The 12,244-nt window shown below is 39.0% G+C and overlaps 1 pseudogene; it reads right to left on the bottom strand.

The window, feature by feature from the left end:
* Window positions 1–1,405: 1,405 nt before the first annotated feature.
* LOC121791160 lies at window positions 1,406–9,028 on the bottom strand (annotated as a pseudogene).
* Window positions 9,029–12,244: the final 3,216 nt, after the last annotated feature.

The following is a 12,244-nucleotide window of genomic DNA, read 5'->3' as shown; positions in this document are numbered from 1 at the left end:
CATAAAAATCATAAAATAAAATAAAAAACACTCTTCCATTTCAAAAATCACGACGACCAAACAAACGCAAATATACAGATCCAAACATCACCAACAAATACACACACACACACGTAAATTTCCAGAGGTGATACATTTTTATTTTTATTTTTTGAGTTCATACAATTTCAAAAAATCCACGTAGAGTTTATACATGCTCCATGACTATGAATTGAAACACAAGGTGTTAAACATGCCATAGAGTGGATCATAACGTGTTAAGCTGCGGAGGCTAGCCTCAACTGTCGACTTCTCCAGGACATCATCATTAGCAAACCTCACCTTCTTCACTGTCGTCTTCTTCTTTAGGCCATCTTTGTCGTCTTCTTTGGCCGGGTCCTGACATTGCATGAGAGCGTTGTGCGGAATTAATAACGCGTTGCATCGTCCGCATCGCCCACAGTGGGCAGACGATGGCGCGGACGATGCATCGGGCATCGTCCGTGCACCAACAGTGGGCGGACGATGGCGCGCCCGAGGCATCGGGCGGCCTATCGTCCGCCCCATTGCGGATGCTCTAAGTACTAGCAAATTTGGGGGCAAATTCCCTTTATATAAATGTTGCAGTTGTAATCAAACTGCACCAAACTATATAAATTTCAATGCTAACTATTTTGTAAATATTAGTTGTAAACAACTATAATTTACAAATGTAACTTTCGTAATTTTGTGAGAGCCTCCTATAATAGTTAACTATAGCATAGTCAATAAAGTAGTGAGTAGAAAAAGAATTAAAATCCCTTACATTTCAAGTCCTGCGTTTCATTTGTCTATTGCTGCGTTTTATACACAGCTAGCACCGTTTGCTGTGTTTTTTAGAACAATAGTTTAGGTCTGTCATTAAATATCTCATTTTACTTCTTTAAATCTATATTCAGTCAAAGTGGAACATTTAAACACATACAAGATGAGTATATTTTAATTGCACACAACATCTACCTCTCGGTTCACTTCTCTCGTCTCTAGCAGTGTTCAGCCCTACAACGTGTATTTTACTGGCATGCATTGATAAGTTCATCAGACCACTTTAAATTGAACTCCCTTCGTCTCACCATAAGCGAGACACTTCTTTTATAAAATAGAGAAAATGTAAAGTCTTATCTACATTGTCCTCTCTCTTACTTTACATATCATTTTTCTAAAACAAGTGCAAAAATAAAACGTCTTGCTTATGATTGGAAGGAGGGAGTACCAAGTACGTTGCACCGTATCAATTGAAAAATTGAATGTGTTTCCAATTGACAGATTAAATTTGAAAATATTTCTGCAGTAAAAAAAAGGATACAGTAAGAGTTACTATTTTGACATTGCACTATAAATACAAACACAAAAATACATTCACTATATAATGTTTATAGTTCATGTCTTTCAGCAGGAAATTGAAGTGGATCTTTATCCATTTTTATTATTCCAATCATGTTCACATCAACCAAGCAAAGTGCTGTTGACAAAAGGAAGTAAGATTCTACTATCTATTATTACACGTATATATGGGAAAGAAAAGATACATAACAAAATTTTGTAGAAAAACATTGGAGCCCATTTACATGATGTGTATAGCCCACGTGGTACAACCAACCATTAATATACACAAAATGAATTCTGGGAAGAAAAGAAAATTCCTTCTCTAGTTAAGTAGAACAATTATCCCTATCAACCTTGATTACTCTTGTATTATACGAACCACAGAAGCCACACTTGTGATACAGCCAATGAAACGGTGCTGTTCCTTTCCTATCGCAGTCGTTGCACAAGATGTCCTGCAGATCAAACACTCGTGTCACGGATCCATCGTGCAAAAGATCATGGAGAGAGAGAGAGAGAGAGACTCACATGACACCCATCTCTATATTCTTCGGGGAGCACCTCCGATGCCATTAAAGCATCGAGCATTCCAAAGTAAACCTGGTGGGAGAGGCTTATCAGTAAATAGGAAACCAAGCATACATCACACACACATATATATAGGGAGATGATCAAAGTATAACTAATATTAAGTGTATAACTAGAGAACAAATCTCAGCCATTAGATCAAAATGATCTAGTTCACTATATGTGCGATTTAGTTCACTATAAGAGTGATTTAGTTCACTACAAGAGTGATTTAGTTCACTACAAGAAGTGAACCAAAACACCATTATAGTGAAGTATTTACTTCGTGAAAGATTTAGTTCATTGTAAAGGCGTTTTGGTTCACTTCCTTCCTGTACTGAACTAAATTGCTCTTATAGTGAACTAAATTCGTGTTCTCTAGTTATGCATTTAAGCAGTGGTTTCCCTAGATCACTACTCTCTCTCCCTATATATATATATATATATATATTATATAGTTCATACAAACTGCAGACTACACCAATGTCTGCATTCCCATAATAATTCTATATAAATAAAAGAAAACACATGGCACAAATGCGCATACAGTTCTACTTCGATGTCAGACATAACTTGATACATTGACCCAGAGCAAATAGATGGTGGTGTGTTTTGGAGTTATTTACTGCACGACTATGCAACTTTCTAAAAAAGAACGAGTAGTGAAAGTACGAGGGCGAAGATGCAGTATTAACACGGGCATACTATATAGTCGATGGCCATCAACCTCGAAGTCTCATGACATAAACCAACCAACATGTGTATGTTATGAGTGCATAGAAAAGTTGGGTGCATTTCGTGGGTGATTGGTCATTACATATAATCAGTCCAAACTGAGTTTTCACGAAGAGCATAAGCAAAATAATTGCTTTAAATATGAAAAGTTTGTCCTAACCGACATGTCTCCCATCGACTTGCTGCAGATAGGACAGCTGTAGTGTGTACAAGCATACGCCTGGTGTGAATGAGAGACGGTGATGAGTAGAGGCTCTAATTTCAGTTGTTTGTCGAAGAGAGAAATCAAAACCAGGAAACTATATCAAGGAACAGACCTGGAAACAAGCAGAATGCATGTAATGACCACATGGAAGAGCCTTGACAGCCGTACTTGATGTGAACAAAAAGTCGCAGCATATCGGGCAGTTGCTTTCAAGACCCTTCTCTCTGCATTTGTGTTCCTTTAGTTGCATCCCAAGGCAATAATTGCATGTCATGCAATGGAAAAAATCTATACCAAGACCTTTTCCAACACGGCACAAATTGCAGGATGGACAATGATAGACATCCCTGAAAAGCAAAAACCAGCAAAACTTGTTAACTCGCCGAAGCAAGTTATATCATTACAAAGTTACAAATAGATTTTTCATTTATCATCCAACTGGAGAAGTGGAGACAATTGTAAACAAACAGTATCCACATTTAATGGACTGATATGATCCTTTAATTCCAACTAGTAAGTAGAAACTAGAGCCATATTATATAACAGCCCACAAGAAGGAAACTAAAACTAATCAAAGCTCACCGTTCATCATCGAAGAACTTGCAGCTGCTGCAATAGTACTTTGCCATTGAAAGCCCGTTACAAGAAGGTGTCATGCAAACTGATCCAACCGGCTGAACTTGTAAGCAATTCATACACAACATCTCTGATGTTGCCTTCCTGCAGATATATTAAATGCTAAGAATTACCTTAAGAGTAGAAACACAATGTATAAACAATCTAGTCTGTTCTTTAGGAGGTACCTATCCATTGAATGGTCACTGACTTCATCATGGCAGAACCTGCATGCAACCAGCTTTCCGCAACAAGCAGCACGCAGCTTACAGTTTCTTTTGTAATGCTCACATCCGAAAATTTGTTTCTCAGGATCACGATATGATGGGGTTCGTACAAGTAAATCTTTATCATCATCAACTTCACTAGTTGTTGATTGTGAGAACTTCTGCTGATAAGCTATCCATTTACTAAATGAAAAGTTACAGTGCTCTAAGTAAGTTAATGGCCTAAGTTAACCAACCAAAATGACAAAACTTCCAACAAAAAACCAAAACATTCAGATACTAGTAAGATGGCGGCACCTGGTGATAAGGTGTTGAAGGAGATACGCTTTTCTTCTTGGATCCAGGGTTGGATCATGGGAGACTTTATGCATCTCTAATTCAATCTCATTTTGGTTCATCCGGAAAATATCTTTCCACCCAGGCTTAAATGTATGATCACTTAGGTCCACAGATTCATGGGTATCAATTTCTGAAAAACAAGTACACACAATACTTTAATAAAGTGTCATCCTAGAAAATTGGTGACATACTCCTAGTAGCAAACACAATCATAAACCAAATGCATTGTTGCTTAATAGTATTCCTCCTTTTTGTAAGGGGGAAAAGACCAGAGTGAAGATCCCAATCCTCCCACCCCCCAACTAAAAGACAAAAAGAAGATGAAGCAAACAAATACAATCATTAACTTAGTACGTAAAATTAAAACAGTAACAGGGTAATTTCCAGAAGTACCTTGAGAGATGTTATTTTCTGATGTGGATGCCTGTGATGATGCTGCAAGGGTCCCTCCCCACCATTCATCAAGCCATTCACTGAACATAGTGTTCTTAGTTGCATTCTTCCATGTGTTCACCATCTTGTTTTGCTCTTCCTGTGTAAGAGCAGATGTTACCCAAGGCAGCATTGATTGAAGCACCTCAGCTCCTGTTGTTCCAATAATGCGACCAACAAGCTTATCTTGTTCCTCAACAGAAAAATGCCGGTCAAACAATGGCCAAAGTTCAACCTCTTCACGCAGGACATGATGATCTAATGTTACTTTAATGGATTTGCACATGCCCTGAATCTTTGTAGCCAGCTCATTGTACTTTTGTAAATGATCAATACTACTCAAAGAACCCAATAAACTCTCATTCAAATTGTCACTAGCAGCTTTTGCACTCAAATTCCCATGAAGTTGGGAGAGCTCTGCCAGTGCAGATGAGATATCCTCAAACAATTCTTCTTCCTGTTTGTGGTCCAACGTGTAAGAATGACTGACATTGTGAAGAGTTTCCTTTGATTCCAAAGCAGGAAAGACAATTTCATCCTCTGCATTACTATGCGCTCTATACAAACCCCAGAGAAGACGAAATCTACCAGTAAACTGTCTCAGGAAAATTTCATCACAATCACCTAGTTTTCCAGATTCAATATCTAGAAATTCCAAATCTTTCCGGATTGCTTTGTGAAATTTAAAAATATTATCAATTGGCCTTGAATGGCCACTTATACTGGAACTATTATCTGTTTCCCAGTTAAAAAGACTAGAGTTGAGAGAAGGAGCACTTGGACCAAAAGATAATGAGCGTAGAGATTTCACAGTGGCTAGCGAACTCATTCCTAGACTATTGCTATTCACTCCTAGGCCAGGAACACAACAAGACTGATTTGAAGCTTTTGGAGATTCTGTCTTTGAAACAGTGCAAATATTATTTTCAACGGAACACACTAAGTTTGCCTGATCAATTGGCTTCTCACATGTTTGGCCACAAGTTGTAGAGGAAGAACTTGCACAGGCACAGTTACGACAAGATCTGCCAGAATGCTCTTGTGTTTCTCCAGTTTCCTTGGCAAGATAACAACCAATTGCACTAGAAGACAAACAGATTTCCCTAGGATAACCCTTGCATGCCCAGCCAGTAAACAATGTAACCAACGCAGTGTCAGATGCTGGGGCTACACAATAACATCATTTGCTTAGAAGAAATAAAAAGTATCAAGTGTTGGAAAATGAAATATACTGATGAAAAGTTCAAAGTGTTAAGAAGGACTTCAAGGTGTACCTGCCATGTGCATGTTACAAAGAAAGCATCGAGCTTCCTCTTCACTCAATGAACCAACCAACCATGGTAAGACAGACTCAATCAATCTGAGTGGCATCACACATAAGCTCTGGTAAAGAAGTTTGCGCTGTCGCTCCCGGCTGAAATTCTTCCTTGCAAGTGGAAGTACCTGCAATCTAACTCATTGAGACATCCAGAAGCACTGAAATGAAGTATCATTAACATTTGAATGTATGAAACCAATCTTTTATGAATGATAGCTAGCCTCTTCATCAATGCATCTTATACACACTTTATAGAATTTGTGATTAGCACTCTTTCTTGATAAGATAAATTGACCTTTCTGCCAACGTATACAAGTACATGAAGAAATATAAAACAGAAACAACCAGCATAAATCACATACCAGTTTTTCCTCATTCAGAAAATGCTTCTTTATCATCTCCATTATGTGATCAGCCTGTGAGCATAGTTCAGAATAAAATTCAACACATGAGTTAGCTCCAGCACTTTCAATACTTTCTATTAAGCATCGAAATTTTTCGAATTCACTTTCTTCTGCTGCATGCTCCTCGACAAATGACATTTCTACAGCAGGGAATATAACTTTGTCCTCAGCAATGCTGCAGCAAATGCAAATAAATTTAATGCGCCATTCAATAAAGGAACAATGTCCAGAGAAGTACCCAAAAATCATTTGGACTGCATAAACTAGTCTAAATGAGAGGGACTATAGTACCTGTGGAAAATACAGACTTCAGCTATAAATTGAAGCCTTCTGTTGAAGGCAGATAGATCAGAAAAATCTCCAGTGAACTTTATACATCGAGCTGCTTCAGCGATATCAATCAATTCCTTCTGGATAGCTTTATGCCAATGTAATATATCATCCACTGGATGGTATTGCGAAGACCTGATACCACTACAATCAGATGGCAGGAGATCTCTTTTTTCAGTCGAAGGGGATGCATGAGAGCTATTGGAAAGCCTGGGATCATCTTCAGAACGTTTACGCTTGTTGCAAACAGTTACCCCATCCATCCAATAAAAATAATCTTGAATGACATAAAGAGAAGTCAGGAAACGGAGACTAGAAAGTCATTTCTCCTTGTGTTTCTAACCAAACTATCTAACCTGTTGAAGCAGTCTTTCATCTGGAATGATTCTCTGCAAGCATTTACGCATATCCAGCCTTTCATCTGGTGAAATTGATGACGAAAGCCATGGCAGGAATTCTGCCATCATATTTACAGGAATGCTACACAAGAACTGCCAAACCAATGATGCCTGCTCCTCAAATGAAAACTTTTCACTAAGTAAGGGGAACACCTGCCAAATAGAAAACAACTCTGTAATGCATCAGGTTAAGATGATGAAAGCATTGCCTGAATTTTAATCCCAAGCATATCAGAAGTACAATGGAATTTTTTTCTACTCTTAAGTACATCATTTGTAGTCCAGGATGAAATAGTTCTAGGCAAGGGATAAATATCTTAATATTGGACTGGTGTATATGATATGGCAGTAACAACCTAGCTGAATTCCATTTCTCATTTTTATAGCACGCAGAAAAATAGCTTAGGATAAGCAGACTCCGTGAAGAAGCGTAGCCTATCTTAAGTATGAAACGACAACTGGAGATCTAGCTCCATAATATTCGACAAATGGGATGGACAACTTACACCTGACATGCAGCAGTAATGCAAATGAGTTATTTCTGATCCAGCAAAGCACCAAAGGCAACAATGTGCAGCCATATGGATATATTTTTTACTATCTAATATTATATGTATATTTCTTTGAGATAAGCATGATTTTCTGTCGTTGTCAGACAAGGAAAAGAGGGTGGGGAAGAAAGAAAAAGAAGGATGACCAAAACTGAACCTGCTCCTCTTCCTTAGACATGTGCTGACTAATTGATGTTTGAAGTGCTCCTGTACAAGATGCCAACTCTCTTTTGTAGCTTTCCTCATTTCCATATCATTCCCTAACAATGTAAACAACTGATCAAAAAGCACACTTTCACCCTCATGTTCGAGAGAATAAGTCCGTGCCACATTCTTCACACGGATGTCAAGGGCAGGAAATATAACCTGTCATTAATATATGAAAGACTTTTTAGTCGTTAGGTTGCATACTCCAAACAGTTGCATGAGCAAACAAGGAGAATATCAATAACCAATCTTTGATCATTGCAACTACTGTTGACGAAACTACACAGAAACTGACATTGATTCACTGAATATGTCTGATACCACAGTTTCCTGAAGAAACATAGTTAATCAACTTATTTTCCTTAGCCATGAGATATTGTGGCACATAATGAAAGCATGTGAAACTTCAACAACATATTTGCATCACTATAAAGAGGCATGTTCACAATTTTGTGCTAGCAGATACTTTTCCCACTTGCATTTAAGCAACAAAATTTCTTAAAATAGAAATCAGCAATCACAATTAAAAAGCTTGACGAGGAATAGCAGATACAGGTTTAGCTGCCCGTGATTCAAAATTCCAGAGATTGAGTAAAATTTTCTACTAATTTAATTTAACAACACTTATCACGTATTGCGAACTGCAAATCATGCCGTAAGTTCTTCATTTCGCCAAATCAGAAACTAGACCTATTAATTACTCCACTAAAACGAAAACAAGTGACACTAAATAAAAGCACTCTCCAATAAGAATAAAATTAAACAAAAAATAGGCAGGTACCTAAATTCTAGATATTTTCATCCGAAATGCTTTATACAGCGGAGTTATACTCATACCAACCAAATGCACAACACGATCAACTAAAATCAACAAAATAATCATCTAATTCGGAGACGCAGCAAACATCCAAACGGAAAAAATAAATTCAGCACATACCTCGTCCTCGGCATTGCAATGGTGCTTGTAAATTGACCTTAAGAAATGACACTTCTTCATCAATTGCTTGATATCTCCGCCGCTTCCATTAGTTGCCAAAGCCAGGGCAGTCTGGTGAAGGCCGTCCAGCTCTGCTCGAATCGCCTTGTGGAAGAACAGGAATATCCTGATCGGAGACGACAGCCTCAGCGTGGCCGCCGCCCGGCCGGTCTGATCCACCGGCGCGGCCGCCATCACCGAAACGCCGCAGTTCTGTATCTCCGGCGTCGCCATCTACTCCTACAACAACCGTTACGGAAGAGAAAAAAAACGAAAGAGGTCCCCTTTTTATTTAGGAATTTTCTTCTAGCTTTGTAAGTTCTCTCTCTAAAAATTCTCCTTTTTTTTAATTTTGCAATAGTTTTTCGTCTTTTACTGAAAATAAAATGAGTGAAGCGAGGGATCAATTTAAAGGCAATCAGTAGCTGGACACGTGGCGATGGATATTCAAGGTGGTGACGTGGCTGTAGTGGGACACGTCAGCGGAAGTGATGTGAGCCGCGGCGATGCATGGCACGTGAGAGGCGAAGGCTGATTGTGTGCGATGAGTGAGTTGCAGTGGTCATCTTGCCTCGAACTCGAATCCGTTTTAATTCTTTTGCGAGTGTATTTAGTTTGTGTTTTATCTTTTTCATTTTATAAAAGTTGCAATTTTAATCCTTGAATTCTACTATTTTCACTTTCGCATCATTACTTCTTGGATAAAGATTGATGTTGTTTTTTCTATTAATCGAAAAAACTCGAGCCGATAAGTGGTGAGCAAAGGTTCGAAACAAGCGATAAAAAACTACACCGCAAACCATCAAAACAAAAAAAACATAAAGTCACTTATGTGTAATATTGATGATGTTTTTCAACTAAATGACATTGATTTATTTATGAATAGATGAAGTCATTTAACTCATTGACGGTGACATTTACATTTGATTTCCCGAGTTTCAAATTAGATACAATTTCACTTAAATTTTTTGTTATATAACTAGTAATTAAGAACAAATTCAAATTTCATTATTTTTCTGATTGAGTTTTAAAATTGCAAGACAAACTAGGATATAACCAATTAAATATCATAGTTTTTTTGGGTAATTGGTAGTTTTATTTAATATTGAGAAATATTTATTTACCCACTTTTAATTCTCATAGATATGGCTATAAAACAAAAAAAAAGTGTCTAAACTGATTGTAATGCAACCATTTGTCTAGATTCCAAGGTGTAATGATGTGTATCACTTGTTTATGACAAAGTGTTTGTGGACTTTTCCATTAAATCTTATTAAGTGGGATTGATCCACAAATCCTCAATTTTTGAGAATCAGGCCATGGACTATAGTAGGGCTGGGGAAAAATATCGAAAAAATGATATATCGTTCGTATTGTATTGAAAAATATCGAAAATTATCGGATTTTCGATATATCGTCATTTTCGATACGAAACGATACCGTATCGTAAATGTTCGATACGATAACGATATGAATTTCCTTATATTGCAATATATCGTTTTATATCGAATATACGATATATATCGATATTTTCGATATATCGTTTTATATCGAATATACGATATATATCGATATTTTCGATATATCGTTATATCAAATATTCGAATATATCGTATATATCGAAACATATTTGAAATTATAATTTTCGATATACAGATATTCGATACGATATCGATATTGATATTATCCATATCGAAAGTTCGATATATCGAAACTTTCGATACGATAACGATATGAAATTCGTTCATATCGATATTCTCGATACGATATACGATACAACGTTTTCGATACGATATCTCGTATCGACCCACCCCTAGACTATAGAACATAAAATAATTTTTTATTATCACTTTAATTTGGGTAACTTCAATATATTTATAAAAAAAAATTTAAATTTTGATAAGTTCTCCACCAAAAAGTCCTAAATTCTTACCTAAATTTGGGTAAGTACAAAGTATTTACCCACACTAAAATAGCTGGTACTCCACGTCTCTAGTGTTTAAACTACTGAAATGGAATCTAACAAATCTATTAAAAGAATTATGAATGAAGAATTTTCATCACACAATAAGTTTATTAGCCTTTAGATTGATAATGCTAGGTTCAATGTATGAAGCAAGGCGGTTAGTTACGTTCTAGACCTAAGAGCATCCGCAGCGGTGGCGAAAGTCGCCACCGCCGTCCGCGTCGTTGGCAAGGCGAAGGACCGCCGCCGCTGCGCCGCGCCGCTGGCACGGCGCTGCTCGATGTATCGAGCACGTCCGTGCCAGCGGACGCCACGTGTCGCCCTCCCTTCGTCAACGGCATAGCCGTTGAGTTTATAAATTTTTTATTTTTTTTAAAAAAAATCGGTTTTTAATTAAAAACCGATAAAAAATTAAAAAAAATTTCACTTCCCCAAAAAAAATATCCGTTTATAACCGTTTTTACACCTTTTTAATTTTTTTTTTCATTTTTTTACCCAAAAAATACACACTTTCATCTATAAATACCTCCAATTTCACTCCCAAAAATTCACACTTTCACTACACAATTCTCATCATCATTCTCTCATCTCCATTCTCATCTTCAATCTCTCATCTCCATTCTCATCTTCAATCTCTCATATCCATTTTCATCTTCCTCTCACACCCTACAACACCACTATGTCCGGTCACGACGACAACCCAAGCGGCTCCCACGGTTGGAACCCTGAATGGTTCGGTTCGCAACCGTTTCCTAGTCCGGATATGGAATATTCGGCCCCTCCTCAAACCCAAGATTCGGGCGTTCCGGGTGGCTACCGGCCATACCCGGTCGACGACAAGGTGGCTCCGATGGGCGATACGGGTGGACACTGGAGCCTAGGCCTCCCGTCCTTTCCCAAACGCAGACTCCTCCATCTCGCGCCGGTGTCCGCACACCGTACTCACCGGCGGAGATGGATAGATTGTTCAAGTCGTACTTGGAATCTCCGAAGATGCGGTGGTTGGCACGAACCAATCCGGCGATCACTTTTGGTGGCGCGTCTCTCGGCGGTACAATGCAAACCGGCCGCTGGGAACGATCGAGCGCAACGAGAGTATGGTGCGCAACTGCATCGGCCGAGCCAACGACGAAATTGGCAAGTTCAACGGCTATTTCCTCCAGGAGTCGCGGAATGCGGGAGCGGGCGGAGCGAGGTCGACATCATCACTGCGCGCTGAGCACCTACCAATCCATGAACGGTAAGTCGTTCAAGTACCTTAATGTTTGGGCAGGAAACGAGGATGCACCCGAAGTATCTGGGAGGCGTAACATCTTCCTCTAGCGGCTCCTCCAAACGCTCACGGTCGGCATCCCTATCCGACGCCGGCGAAGAAGTGGCTAGCCAACTCGCCGAAGCTAACTTGGGTAGCCCCGAGCGCCGACCAAGCGGTTCCCGACGCGACGCGCAGGAAGGAAGAAGGCGCTGCCGAACGCCGTCGCGCCGCGACTCCATCTGCCCCCGCTCCCGAACCCGCACCCTATGTTCCACCTCCACCCCCGAACAACTCGTTGTGGACCTTTTGGCCAACTCAATATGGCCGATAGGTCAAACTATGACCCCCACGCAACTTCAAACGCACGAGTCCATG

Source organism: Salvia splendens, unplaced genomic scaffold, assembly GCF_004379255.2.
Source record: "Salvia splendens isolate huo1 unplaced genomic scaffold, SspV2 ctg740, whole genome shotgun sequence".
Lineage (NCBI taxonomy): Eukaryota > Viridiplantae > Streptophyta > Magnoliopsida > Lamiales > Lamiaceae > Salvia > Salvia splendens.
This window is presented reverse-complemented; position numbering and strand designations above follow the sequence as displayed.